Source organism: Lutra lutra, chromosome 10 (assembly GCF_902655055.1).
Source record: "Lutra lutra chromosome 10, mLutLut1.2, whole genome shotgun sequence".
NCBI classification, from domain to species: domain Eukaryota; kingdom Metazoa; phylum Chordata; class Mammalia; order Carnivora; family Mustelidae; genus Lutra; species Lutra lutra.
Genome location: NC_062287.1, coordinates 2,501,507 through 2,516,836, shown reverse-complemented (window position 1 = coordinate 2,516,836; position 15,330 = coordinate 2,501,507).

The following is a 15,330-nucleotide window of genomic DNA, read 5'->3' as shown; positions in this document are numbered from 1 at the left end:
CCATCCCCCTTCAAAGGAACAAAATGCCACACGAGGAAGAAAATCCACCTCAATTTCATGCAGCTGGCTCATTAGGAGACAATGCTGAGCAAAGTTTAAAATCACCTCCTTTAATCTGAAGCTTCTATTGAACCACAGTAATATGCGGGTTTGGGTGACAGTAGAAAGTAATTGCTCTGGGTGGCAGAGTGTATTTTTATTACACTACTAATGTGTTATGGGCTGAATTGCATTCTCCCTAAACTTATATGTTGAAGCGCTCCAAATGTGACTCCGTTTGGAGATAGGGTCTTTAAAGTGGTAACTGATTCGACACGAGGCCATGAGGGTGGGCTCTACGAGATGATGGGTGTCCTCACGAGGAGACATGTGGACACATACATGCACAGAAAACAGACCATGTGGAGAAACAGAGAAAGACGGCCAGCTATCAGCCAAGGACAATAGTTTCCCAACACTGCCAACGCCTTGATGTTAGACTTCTCTCCTCTAGGATAATGAGATGATACAGTTCTGTTTTTTAAGCACCCCCATTAGTGGCATTTTCGTATTCCAGCCCTGGCTAACTAAGACATAATGTCAGGAAAAAACAACTGTTTTTGCATGTTAGGGGGAAAAAAGGACTTGTATCTCGAAATAAGATATCGATGACCGCAAATGAGTGTACAACGGAAGAATACAACGGAAGAATCAAGCCAACCCTTCTGATTAGATTTTACTGTTACCTACCTGAGGCAGCCGATTCAAGTTTCCGATGGCTGGTCCATTAGGCTGCTTTGCTTGGGACACCCTCACTGCTCAGTGATGAATTCCGATACTCCTGTGGGGAGCCCTCGACCACCTAAGGGAATGTGCCTGGAGTCCTGTGGGGCTGCCATGCTTCCCACCCCATGGGCAGGGAGTGGGGGTGTGGGGCAAGGAACCCATTCAGGGCTTGCAGAGTATGGAAAATACAAAACCTTACTTCGTGGTCACAGTTGATGAACTTGACTCAGAGGAGGAGCTATAAATAGCCCAAGAGTATAGACAGTTTAAACACTGATGGGCTGAAATCAGAGTGGGGAACTTCTAAAATCAGAAAACTGTATTCTCTTGAATTGATGTAATGAATAAAAGACTTGCTTGTCAATACCTTCTACTGAGGCCAGCACATGGATGCAAATGGGCACACTCTAGTATGATGTGCTCTTTAAGGCCACAGGTTCTGGAGCCCGTGTGCCAGGACTGTATCTTCACTTTACAGTTTAATAAGATGCAAGTTGCTAGAAACTCTTACGTTTCTGTTCACAGGAAACCAGACTACTGGATACCTCACTTTAACAGATTAGAGCAAGGTTAATTGTGTCTCTACGTGCCAAGTGCTCAGAACCAGGTATACAGTGGGCAATTAATAAATGTTTACTGTTGTAATAGTCAAAAGTGAAGAATGATTAGGACCATCAAATCACTACCCCATGGAATACTGAAAATGTGTTTATATACTGATGGGCTTTCTCAAAAGAATGATAGAAACTAATTTCTTAGGAAGAAATATTCCAGGTTTCTAACTTTTTTTATGCCTCAGGTAACTGTTTTACCAAACCTCATTGGTCCTACTCACTACACTCTCAGAGACCTCACCATGTCCATGCTACGGTTCTGAGACACTTCTCTAGAGAAGCTTGTTAATGTTTCTACCCACCACGAAAATTCATAGTAATAAAAATCATCGTTATCACTTATTATGATGTGCCTGACCCTTGAACAAGTTCGAAGCCTTCACCAGTGTGTTGAACATTCTTATCAGTCCTGTGACGTAGTTACAAAGAATATCCCCATTTTACAGATTTGGAAACTGAGTCCAGAGTTCAAGATACTTGTTTGAACTCATCTAGTCAGTGGTCGATATGGGATTCGAACTCAGAGATCCGGACTCTAGAGCTAATAGAACTGACTGCTTTCCCATATGGAGTCCACAGGACAACATCCTCCTTCCACCAGGCATTCACTGGAAACTTCTCTGGTCCTCTAAGACGTCTTTACCCCCACACAACATTTGCAAGGAGACTTACATTCTGGTGCGGTTTAGCTTTGGATGCGTCTAATTAAATCTTAAAACACCGAGCAGTCTGCAACAATTCCACAACTGAAACGCAGCCTAATAAACATACTTCACAGTCATTCATGTGCATTTACAAATTAAAGATATCCATCCCCTATCTACATCTGCAGCCTTTAATCAGGGTTGCATGAGCTAAATCTTTTTCTGGGAAATATTTTAAGCAGTATCTGGCTTTTCAGAAGTATCTGCTCTTTTTTCTGGGAAAAGCTACCTTCCCCACAGCCTTCTTTGTTCCTGTAATTCCTTGGTCTCTAAGAAATTTTTCTTTTTATTCTGAGTTGCACCAAAGAGTTTAAAAAAACAAAAACACATTTCTCTCTCTCTCTCCTGGTAGGTTCATCATTCTGATGACTTCCATAGTTTTCATTTAAGCTGTGAAATTATGAATTCTCATTATGCCTGCTCCTGGCTCTTTGGTATTATTTAGGTGGAACGGAGGCAGACCCCATGGGCAGAATCAATTTTAATTCTATCTTCTGTAATTTGTCTGCTGCACCTTTGAAAGTCACTCTAGGAAAAGAAAAAAAGATGGAAGCAGGTTTCTCCCTGTGGCACGCTAACTTTACAGATGCTGGCTCCACTGTTCTATTTTCTGTGACCAATATTCTCCTTTTCAGAATCTCTTCCACCTTCTCCTTGCAATCCATCTTGTAAACTACCTTCAAATGCCTCTCAATTACCCACTCTCCACTTGAGTTCCCTGCTGAATTTTGAGAGGCTGAGTTCTGAAGAGGAGACCTACTTCTTGAAAGCGGATGAGGACTCTGTCTAAACAGGCAAACCCTGGGGGTGGGGGGGGTGCCTGATAGTCTTGTGGCTGGGATCCATCTCAAGGTGTGGAGTGGGTGTCTCCATGCCAGACTAGATGCCCCCTTTCACCCCCTTCCTTGCCACCCCCAGCCGCTCGCTCATGGCTGTTCCTCGCAGGAGAGCACAACCTCTGAAACCGCTCCCGGGTGAAGGAAGCACGGGACCAAAGTTACGCCAATCTCCTGGAGGCAGCCCCTCCCCCGGTGACAGGCAGGGACAAAGCTCAGGTGCCTTTTCTTCAACCTCCACATGGTACAACTCTAAAGGGCTCAGTTCCAAATCTTTTTTTTTTTTTTTTGAAGATTTTATTCATTTATTTGACAGACAGATCACAAGGAGGCAGAGAGGCAGGCAGAGAGAGAAGAGGAAGCAGGCTCCCCGCTGAGCAGAGAGCCCAATGTGGGGCTCCATCCCAGGACCCAGGGATCATGACCTGAGCCGAAGGCAGAGGCTTTAACCCACTGAGCCACCCAGGCGCCCCTCAGTTCCAAATCTTATGGGGGGAATCTCCGGAGGCCTCTCGGGTAACTGGACGGCAGGTCCGATTCCCCTCCGGTCCTCCTCTCGTCAGCTCTCCAAGCACCGCCACTGAGGGTGCTCACCGGCCGGCCCCTGCTCCAAGCCACCAGCTCAGGCGGCTTCGAGGAACCGGCCAGGATGGGGCTGAGGTGAATCCTGGCCGCCCACATTTGACTCGGTAACAGCTCGCCAGTGTTTCTGCTTGTCTGTTTTAAGCACGCGATTCGTACAATGGCCTTCCTTTTCCAGACCCCAGTCCCGCCACCATCCAAAGGGCCAGTCATCTCCAAGGAAGCATGGAGAATTGTGTCTATGAGAGTCACCTTGTTCAATGGTGATTTTATGCTATTACAGACTATTTCTTCTTGTTTTTCATTACAGACTCTTTCCATTTTAAAAAGGAATTACTAAGCCAATCTCTCCGTCTCTCCTTCCACCTCCCTGTCTCTTTCCCTGGGACACACACACTTTTTCTAACCTTTCGTGAGCCAGGGCAGCTGAGGAAAAGAAGAGTGTTGCCGTTGGGTACAAGGGACTGGTAATGGATCTCTCTCATTTGAGGACAGTCTTCCTTCTCTCCTCTCATTCAACTCCCAACCATAGGACATTAATAAATCCATATAATACCCTAGACCCAGGAATACAGGAGACATTCCGATAACCTCGCCTACGCGAACGGACGCGCTAACCCTTGTAACCTCCGGGCGGCTGGAAACAGCAGGTACGGCCCTCCTGTACTGCTGATGATTATGTTTATCATTTATTATATTTATGTAACATTTATAAACATTATGTGATTATTATTATTTTTTAAGGGTGACTCCACTCCCAGCAGGGTTGGGGTTCAATTTCGCTGTCACCCTCCAGGACAGGGACTGACACTGGGTCCTGCCAGGTCAGCGATGTGCGCTAACCTCGCTCGCCATCTCGCTCCTGACCACTTGATGCTCATTTTCCTTACACTTTTCTTTCCTTTAAGACCAGCCCAGGGGCGCCTGGGTGGCTCAGTGGGTTAAGCCGCTGCCTTCGGCTCAGGTCATGATCCCAGGTCCTGGGTTTGAGCCCCACATCGGGCTTTCTGCTCAGCGGGGAGCCTGCTTCCTCCTCTCTCTCTGCCTGCCTCTCTGCTTACTTGTGATTTCTCTCTGTCAAATAAATAAATAAAATCTTTAAAAAAAAAAAAAAAAAAAGAAGACCAGCCCAGCCGCGGGCAACAGCCTGCCAGCATGTGGCTGAGTCAGAAGCACCCGGCCCCGCTCTTTGCTGGACGACTTACTCTGTGCTCCTCTCAGGTCCTCCCAGCCCCTCCAGACCTCGCGCTGGTCCTCACTCGCCATCTTCCTCCCAGGCTCTTCCAGCGAGGCTCCTGATGCTCTCACAGGCCGGCCCTACAGAGTCCAGCTGTGAGGGCCGCGCTCCCCTGGGTTCCCCGAGGGGCCTGCTGCCCAGACACCTCCAGCAAAGACACGAGGAGGTGACAGGGAGAGGACCCCCAGGGCCTGGGGGCCTTGGAGAACCTCACAGACGGTGTGGGTGTCACAGAGAGGCAGCACCACACACGAGAATTTCCTCTGTTGATCTGAATCCCCTCAAACCTCTTTGCTCATGAGTTCCGTGGCCTTTCAGGTGATGGGAGGGCTGTGCGGCTCCCCCTCACACGGGCTTTGTTTCTCAGATGCTCTAGACCATCCTCCCTCCTCCCTACCTCCTCCGGCGGGTCCTCCATCCCTCCACCCTTCCGCTCGGAAAGCCACCCCAACACACAACTCTCACGGAAGTGGGGTACTTAAAACGATTTAATCCATATGAATCAAGGTGAGCCCTCATAGCTTTTGACAATTCACTTTCCCTGCATTAATAAAGTCATTTAGGACAAACAGCTTTTTTGGTCATCCCAGTTCTCTTAGAAACTGCTGAATCCTAAAGATCATGATCATGGGCCGCATGGCTGGTCACAAATACAAGAGCTGACACACAAGGCAAAACCCAAGAATCCTGGGTTGGCACAGCCTTTGTGGTGGGTTCTGTTAACGCACTGATTTTCTAAGAGGTAATTTCTTAACAGCCGCAGGCTAGATACACACACACACACACACACACACACACACACACACACTCCTGCATTTACATACAATACGCATTTATTTAACTTTCATGGCTGACTTATTTTGAGTTGGCAGTCAACTAAATCCTGAAGTCTTTTTCATATAAAGTGCTGTCAAGAACTTTTCAAATATTGATCGTTATGCAGCATATTAGCTATTTCTCTCAGGTTTTTGTCTTCTGAAAATTTTATAAGCCCGGATTTTTTTTCTTTATCCAAGTCACTGATAAAAATGTTAGATGGGACAAGGCTGAGGACAGAGTCCTATGTGATCACGCTTGGAGAGCCATACCGTTCAATCAGCTGAATGTAGTACCATCTGGCTCAGACAAAACCCGATTTTATTTTCATTGGGTCTACATTTCTCCAAGTGTAAACAAATACATCATGAAAGATTTTAACATTTTTTTTCTGAAATCTAGATAATCTTGTGACCTTCCTCTGCTTGGCCACTCTTAGATACCACCTTATTTTAAAACTTAATGGGGTTGGCTGTGTGACGGACATTGGGGAGGGTATGTGCTATGGGGAATGCTATGAACTGTACAAGACTGATGATTCACAGACCTGTCCCCCTAAAACAAATAATACATTATATGTTAATTTAAAAATTAATAAATTAAAAAAAAACTTTATGGGGTTATGTTTCCATACTGGGTCTATATCTTTATTCATTCCTAGTATGATCCCTTGTCTTTTTAGGCTCCTGGAACTCATTCAGTTTTGTAATTACTGAGTACCTGCTGTATTCTGGTACTCATTTTCTATGACCCCTCAAAAAGTACTGCATGATATTGATGATATAATTACCAGTTACTTTAGCACCCTAACATGTAATTCATCTGAAACTGAAGCCCTAAATGCATTTATAATGATTCCTACAATTTTCTCTATATCAAGGCTCCCCACCGCCATCTATAGGCTTGAAGATTTGCTAGAAGGTCTCACAGGATTCAGAAAGTCATTATACTCACATTTACAGTTTATCACAGTCCAAGGACGTAGATTAAAATCAGGAAAGGGAAAAGGAACATGAGATGAAGCACAAGAGAAACCAGTCACACTCTTCCAGGGGCCCCCGCCCAGCAGAGACTAGAGACACACTTAATTTTTCCAGCAATGAGGTGTGGGAACACATGAAACCTATTGCCAAGAGGGGAAGCTCACCTGAGCCTTGGACTGTAGAGTTTTACTGGGTGCCAGTCATGTGGATATCTAGCAGATATTCATCCTAAATGACACTGCTGGGATTAACTTACTCAGTCAAGCTGGAACAGCATGGCCCAAAGCCTCAGGCATGTAAAAAACCTTATCTGGCAGACTAGTCCAAGAGCTCAGAGGTTATCTCCCAGGAGACCGTGGAAGGCCAGTCCTAAAGACAAACCTTGACTTGGAACATACAACCCAAGCCTGCTGAGTCAACCTCTTCCTTCCCAGTTATTTCTACATCTTTCATAGGATTTAATCAGGCATTTCTCCATGTTTTTACAGCCTGAAATTCATTTCAATAATATAGCAGTTCTGCATTTTCTCTCACTGATTCTTTATATTTGCATTATTCCTTCTTGAAATATTATCAAAGAGATTCCTTTTCATTTAAAATTCAGATTTTGCTGTTATGTTCAAACAACCTACTCAATATGCACTAAAACTAATTGTTTCTTGACATTTGCTGTAATGCATATCACTGTTTTGTGCAACACCTTCTTTTTTCCCTGTATTTTTCCTGCCTCTGTTAGTGGCCATGTGTCTTGTAAGGAGCAAATTTGCAAATGAAGTTAAATTATGAAAAGGAAAGAAAGGCTTCCTACAACTGATAAGCTCCACCAAAAAACAAACAAACAAACAAAATCATGAAAGCTCAGTGCCAGATGTCTTACATCTGTGAAAATTACCTTAAAAAATGATTAAAAAAAAGAAGTCTAAAATTTCTTTTAAAATTCATTTAAATAAAGAAAATATCACTGTATTAGTTACTATAGCTGCACAGCAAACTATCCCAAGAGTTAGCTCCTTAAAGCACAAACATTTATTACTGTATAGTTCTGAGGCCAGTAATACGGGCACGAGTGCAAGCTGGTCCCCTGGTCCGGGGTCTCTCATAAGGCTGTACACAAGGTGTCACTAAGGGCTAACGTCACCTCAAGGCACAAGTGAGGGAGGATCCACTTCCAGCCTCACTAAGGTGGTTGCTGGCTGGATTTAGGTCCTCATGGACCATTGGTCCGGGGCTTCCCTCAGCTCCTGTCCACCCGAGTCTCCATAAAGCAGCTGAGAAGGTGGAGGCTGGCCAGCGTCACAGAGAGCAAGTGAGAAATCAAGACAGGGAAAGCAAGACGGAAGAGATAGTGTTTTTGTAACTTCATCTCTGAAATAGTATTCCATCACTTTCGGCACAGTTGGTTAGAAGCAAGTCACTAGAGTCCGTCTGACACTCAGAGGGAGATTACACAAGAGCATGAAGACAGGATGTAGAAATCACTAGTGGCCGTCTTAGAAGCTACCTACCTATATACCCATATCACAAAATACCATACATATTACTCTAGTATGTATCAGTGCTCCCCAGCTGATGTTTTGCTCCAGATATTGGCAGTATCTGGAGCCATTTTTGATTATTATAACTGCAGGGGAGGGACATAGATGGGCATCTAATTGGCATAACCTTAGAATGCTGCTAAACATCCTACATTGCATAAGAATAATGCAAAAAGAATTTTCCAACCATAAAGAATTTTCCAATTCAACACAACAATACTGCTAAGTTTGAGAAATCCTGGTAAAGATTAATGAATATTAAGAATAGCTAGATAAGTCAACGCTAAATCTGTAAGAGCCTCAGCTGCTCTCTAGATAAAACATGCTCAAGCCTTAGATAATAACATATCTAATCGCCAACCTGATTCAGTTCATCTGAAATATAAGTATTATATGGAATGATTATTACTTTTCTGCAGAAGCCAAGTTACCTCTATTTTAGGAAGCGGAAACTACTTACTAGTCTCTCCCTCACAGAAATCTTTTCTTTTTAAAGATTTTATTTATTTATTTATTTATTAGAGAGAGAGAGAGAGAGCACAAGCAGGGGAGTGGCAGAGGACAGAGAGAGACAGCCTCCCCACTGAGCAGAGAGTTCGATGTGGGGCTTGATTCTAGGACCCTGGGATCACGACCTGAGTCGAAGGCAGACACTTAACCAACTGAGCCAGCCAGATGTCCCATCTTCACAGACATCATAAGTAATGGGCTCAAAATTAAAAAGTAAGAAATGACAGAGGATAAATGTTAACATACACAGTTTAAAACATCGACAAATGATTCTACAACAGAAGCTGACGTAATAATTATAGTCATGGTTCTTATCACTGCTTGCATGCTCAAGTTACCAGTAGATTTTGTTTTTTAAGTACAGATCCCTGACCACTCTCCAAGCCAATTAAATTAGCCATTATGGGGATAAGGCTCCAACCTGGTATAGCTGAAATAATCAAATGTAGTGGTTTTGAGTGCCCCATGGTCAGAGTTTCTAACTGATCCAGGAAACCTGCTAATTATGGATATTGGACTATTAAGATAAGTTACTCTTTCATCTCTGTAACAGAATTAGCTCTGTAACAGAAATGTAGATATTCTAAAGATCAATTTTTAAATTTAAATGATTTATTCCAAGGGGCCATCAAACTATGACCATTGGGCTAAATCTGGATTCCTGTCTTTTTTTGTAAACAAAGTTTTATTGGAACACAGCTGTTTTGCGGGGGGTAGAATTTTCCCTCTGATGGGGAAAAATATTTTTCTCTACCCATTCGGGTTCCTCTGGCTGGCCTAAGAATCAAATCTATAAGAGATAGATTAAGAGGAGATAAATAAGTTTATTTATAACTCTTGTATACATGGGAGAGTTGCAGGAATACTGAGTAACTCCCCCAAATGGCTGTAGTCATTGCCTGTAATACCACCAGCTAAAGAGCTAGAGATGGGGAGTCAGTTATGGGAGCTGGCCAAAAAAAAGCATGGTAAACAAGAGTAGGCTTATTACCCAGATTTAAGTTTCTACATAATTATCACCCCCTCTTCCTGGTCCAGGGAGGGAGACACCCTTAGAAATGGAGAGTTCCCTTATAAATGCAAATGTCTCCTACAGAAGACTAACTTCTATTCTTGTTTTCTTTCATGTCTGCTGTTCTTTAAAAACCAACAGCCCAAAATAATCCCTCTGCCAAAGCAACTTTTGGGGTGACAAATTCTGCCTCCCTTCATAGCCCTGGCTGTTTGTGCCTGCATTGTGTATGGCTGCTGTTAAGCTACAATAGCTGAGTTAAGTATTGGCAACAGAGACTCTCTGCCCTGAAAAGCCTTAAATATTTACTATCTGTCCCACCAAAGAGAAAGTTTGCCAAGCCCTGGTCTGTTCCAATACCAAAAGACTTTCTTCTTATTGGACTTAGTCTGGGTATTTATTATCAGTTGTTCCTATGCCTTCCTTTTGTGATGTATTTCAACATGATGAACTTCAGAGGAGACAATACAAAACAAGGGTTAAATTCAAAACTAAGCAAGATTTTCTTTGCATTTATGTTACAGTTATTATATGTTACATTTTATTATGCAAAGGTGATCTCTCCTGATCAATTTTCAATTACTTAAAAGAAAATAGGTACTTCTAGACAATGGTTTTTTTCCATTAAGTCAGTTGAAAGAATTAGTGATCACTCTAAAGATAGTAACAGCAATCATTTATTATAACTTACCTAAGGTTATGTGTTAATATGCTGATCCAGCTACAGAGGGCTTTCTCTGGAGTCTGGGATCTTATCCACAAAACCAAACATGCTTCTGTCTACAAGATAATTACTTATTCTAACACTGAACATTCCAAAACTCCTCAAACTCTAAATTAGACAATTTGTATTCTTAAAGTTGTCTATTTAACTCATATATATATAATTAAAAATGTAAAGCCATATGATGTAGGTGTTTTAATGAAGGTACTTTGGGTTGCAAATATAGTCAGTTCTGCTATCGCACTTGTTTTGAAAACACAAGATTGTTCCAGTGCAATTCATTTTCTAGAGGACAATTTGATGAAAATGCAAATTTTGTTTGCTTACATACAGTTTCTTCTCTAAGAAATACTAAGTGAATATAGAAAACGGAACTGAGCCACAGAGGAATACACAAAGCATATACATATGCACACACCTCAAATATCTCTTCTATCGGCTTCCTGTTTACTGCATGTGTTTTGCTATTATTTTGCATCTGTGTACACTCATTTAACATCCAAAACATATCTAAGCACTCTGGTTAGAAGGTAAAGGAGAGTATGAACAAAGACAGCTTTAAGCATTGAGCAGAAACTTGAAACGTGTTCTGATGCTAGTTCTCAAGAAACAAGCATAAAGGAACCCACGTTGGGGACCATCAGAGACAATGGTCTGAAAGCAAAGAAATACCTATGATTAAAACAATGTGAAGCACTGTAAAGTCAGCAAGAAGAGGGCCTAAAGAAATAGAATGGAAGGAATCCCGGGCTTGTACACTGAAGACCAACCATTAAAGAAGTCAGGAACATCTTTTCTCAATCAAATATAAGCACTATCTATAAACTAAGACCTTAAACAAAAATTGTCAAATCCTGCAGAAGCAGCTCCTTATTAGAAGTGCTTGGTTTGGTGATTTTAGAAATCAATAAAATTTCCAAAGTCTTCAGCTGTTGAGCAAAGCCCGAGTTAAGATTAAAAGGCAAAGGAATTTCCAGAGGTGATGCAGAAGTTAACTGAAGATGGTCATACATCATACCAAATTTAAAATTTCATGAAACAGGCCATCTACCATAAATGTATGTGTTGAAGGACCTACATCTCACAGGCAAAGGAAGAGCATGCCTTCAGTTTTAATGCTGCTGAAGGTTATAAACCGTGTAATGCTTCTTCTACCTTTCATAATAACTCACAGAGTTCAATTATCTCATGTTCATTTACACAAACAAAGGTCAGCTTTTTTCCCAAGGTAAAGTACAATATTTATCACAATATCTATGTTGTTCGTAACCATTTGACATGTGAAGGGGTGTGGGATGAGACACCCCAAAATGTGCCGCTATAGCATGAAGATTATTTTGAGTTGAAAGTGATTAAAACCCAGCACAAGTAGAGTTCTCTGCCTCTGGACCACTGTCTGAATTTATATTGGAAAGGAGACTCTGTACCAGAAAAAGAACTGTTAACAGAGACCTCTTCTCCTTATGAACTCATCTACACACTAGGACAACCTATTCATTTAATAAAAAATAAATAAAGAATGAATAGAAAGAATTCTATGTATTTCAAAGTAGAAACATATAGAAAACAAAAGGTAAAATGGCATGCGTAAACTCACATATACTGATGATAATATAAAATGTGAATGGATTAAATAACCCATTCGAAAGACAGAGACTGTCAGGTTGGATAAAAAACAAGGTCCAAATACATGCTGCTTATAAAGGACATACTTTAAATTCAAACATAAAAGTAATGTGAAATTAAAAGGAGAGAAAAGGACGTATTATGCCAATAAGCAGAAGAAAGATAGGGTCTGTGTTAACATTAGACAAGATAGACTTTAAGGCAAAAAGGTTACTAAAGATAAGAGGGACTTTTTAAGATGATAAAATGACCTGTCCATCAAAAATACACAATTAAAAACATATATGTACCTAACAACAAAGTCCAAAATACATGACATAAAATCTGACAAATTTGAAAAAGATACTCAATTTAACATTAATAGTTGAAGACTTCAATGTTCATTTCAGTAATGGAAAAAACTAAAAAGAAGGTTGGCTAGGAAACAAAAGACTTGAACAACAATGAAAATCAACCAGACCTAATAGATATCTATAAAACACTCCACCCAACAAAAGGAGAATATACGTTGTACTCAAGTGCACATGAAAAAAATGGGCAGGAGTGAGACCATAAGACCATAAGCAAACCTCCATAACTTTAAAAGGAGTAACATCAAACAAAATATTTTCTCTGACCACAATGGAATGAAATTGAAATTAATCACAGAAAGAAATTTCACATATACTTAGAAATTAAAAACATGCTCCTAAATAATCAATTGATCACGGAATAACTCAGAAGAGAAATTAGAAAATACTTCAAGGTTAAGAAAAATGCAAACTAAAACACATCAAAATTTCTAGGATTCAAATAAAACATTCCTACAGGGAAGGTGAAAAGAATAAAAAAAAAAAAGAGATATCAAATATAAAACCTACCTTCCACCTTAAGACATTGTAAAAATGAGCAAACAGAATCAAGAGTGACTAGAAGGAAAGAAATAATATTAGAAGCAAAAGTAATGAAAGAGACAGAAGGAAAACAATAGAAAAAGTCAATGAAGTAAAAAATTGGTTCTTTGAAAAGATCAACAAAACTGACATTCTTCAAGCTAGGCTGACAAAAAGGAGAAGAGATTCAAATTACTAAAATCATGACTGAATAAAGGAACGCTAGAGACCTTACAAAAATTAAAAGGGATTATAAGGAAATACTGTGAATAACCACATGCCAACAAATTAAATTATTTAGATGAAATGGACAGGTTTTGGCAAAGACACAAAGTACTGAAACCGATTCAAGAGAAATAAAAAAGCCTAATAGAGGTACAAAAACTAAAGAGATGCAATTTGTAATTTCATAACTTCCCACTGAGAAAAGCTTAGGCTCAGCTGACTTAATTGGTGAGTTCTACCAAGCAGTTTTGGAAAAAATACTAATCCTTTACAATCTCACCCAAAACATAGCAGAGGTAACACTTGCCCAGTCATTTTATGAGGGCAATATTACGGTGAAACCAAAATCAGGCAAATGTAAACGAGAAAACGAGAGACCAATTACTTATTATGAATAAAGGCACAAGCATTCTCAACAAAATGCTAACAAACAAAATCCAGCAACATATAAAAGGGATTACATACCACAATAAAATAGGACATATCCCAGGAATGTTACCCTGATTTAACATAGAAAAATGAACGATGTGGTCAACCACATCAACAGACAAAGGAAAAAACTCACATGATTGTTTCAGTAGACACACACACACACACACACACACACACACACACACACACACAAGCATCTACCTCCAGCATCTCTTAATGGACTCGACTTCCTCAACTTGATAGAAAACTCAAATTATTATCATACTCATATTCTTATCATACTCACATTATTATCATACTAAATGGTGAAAGACTAAAATGCCCAAGAGAGGAATAAGGCAAGGACATCTAGGTGCTTCCCTATTTTAGTTCATCTTGTATTGGAGGTTCTAGCAAGAACAGTTAGGCAAGAAAGTGAAATAGAAGGCATCCAGGGCTCAAAGGGAAAAGTAAAATTATCTCTATTTGCAGATGGCAGGGTTTTGTATATGGATGACCCTAAGGAACCCACTAAAAATTTATTATAACTTATAAATAACATCATTGAGACTGTAATATCCTATAACAATATATAAAAATCAATTATATTTCTATAAAGTAGCAATGAATAATCTAAAATCAAAGTCAAGTACACAATTCCATTTACAATGGCATCAACATTAATATGCCTAGTATTAAATTTAATATAAAGGTGGTGTGAAACTCTTATCCTGAAAATTATAAAAAATTATAATGAAAATTATAAAAGTATTTTGGAAAAAAAGTACAGAAGACCAAATAAGTGGAAAAACAACCCATGCTCACGAATCAGGGGAGTGACCACCATTAAGATGGCAATACTCCCAAAGTGATCTACAGATTCACTCCAATCTCTATCAACATCCCAGGTGGCACTATGGCAGAAATGGACAACCTACTCCTGAAACTCATATGAAAATGCCAGAGATCCAGAATATCCAAAATCATATTGAAAAGGAACAAAGCTGGTTGTCTCATACCTCTCAATTTCAGAAGTTACTACCAAACTAATATGGTGTGGTACTGACATAGGTTCGATATATCTAGAATTGTGTTCCCCAAAATAAATCCTCATACTTATGGTCAATTTCTTGACAAAAATGACAGAACAATCTAATGGAGAAAGAACAGCACTTCCAACCAAGGGCAGTAGGTCAACCAGATATCCACAGGCACGGTACGCAGCTGACCCCCTTCTCTACACCGTACACAGAAATTAACTTAAAATGGATCATACACCTGATTATAAGAGTTAAAACTATTAACTCTTAGAGTAAAATATTAGAATAAATCTTTTTTTTTTTTTTTTTTACCTTGGGTTAGTCAAATCTTTTTAGCTAATCCACCCAATGCACAAGCAACTTTTCTTTGAAAAAGACATAGATATCAGACTTTATAAAAAAGTTTTTTTACTTCAAGGAATACCATCAAGAAAATGAAAACATAGTCCACAGAATGGGATAAAACATTTGCAAAACATATATATGATGTGGGACTTGTATCCAGAATATGAAAAGAGCACTTACCACTTAATGATCAAAAGACAAAAATTAAAATGAATAGAAAAACGATGGGAAAAGAGAGGTCTCCAAAGAAGTTACACAAATGTTTAATAACTACATGAAATGACATTCAACATCATTAGCCATAAAGGAAATTCCTTTCAAAACCATAAATACCAGCTCATCCCCAGGAGAATGGCTATAACTCAAATAAATAAATAAATAAATAAAAAGAGAGATAATAGGAACTGCTAGCAAGAAATCAGAGAAATGTGGGAAAATGAGCACCCTCATATATTGTTGGTGGAAATATCAAACGGTGCAGGCACTCTGGAGA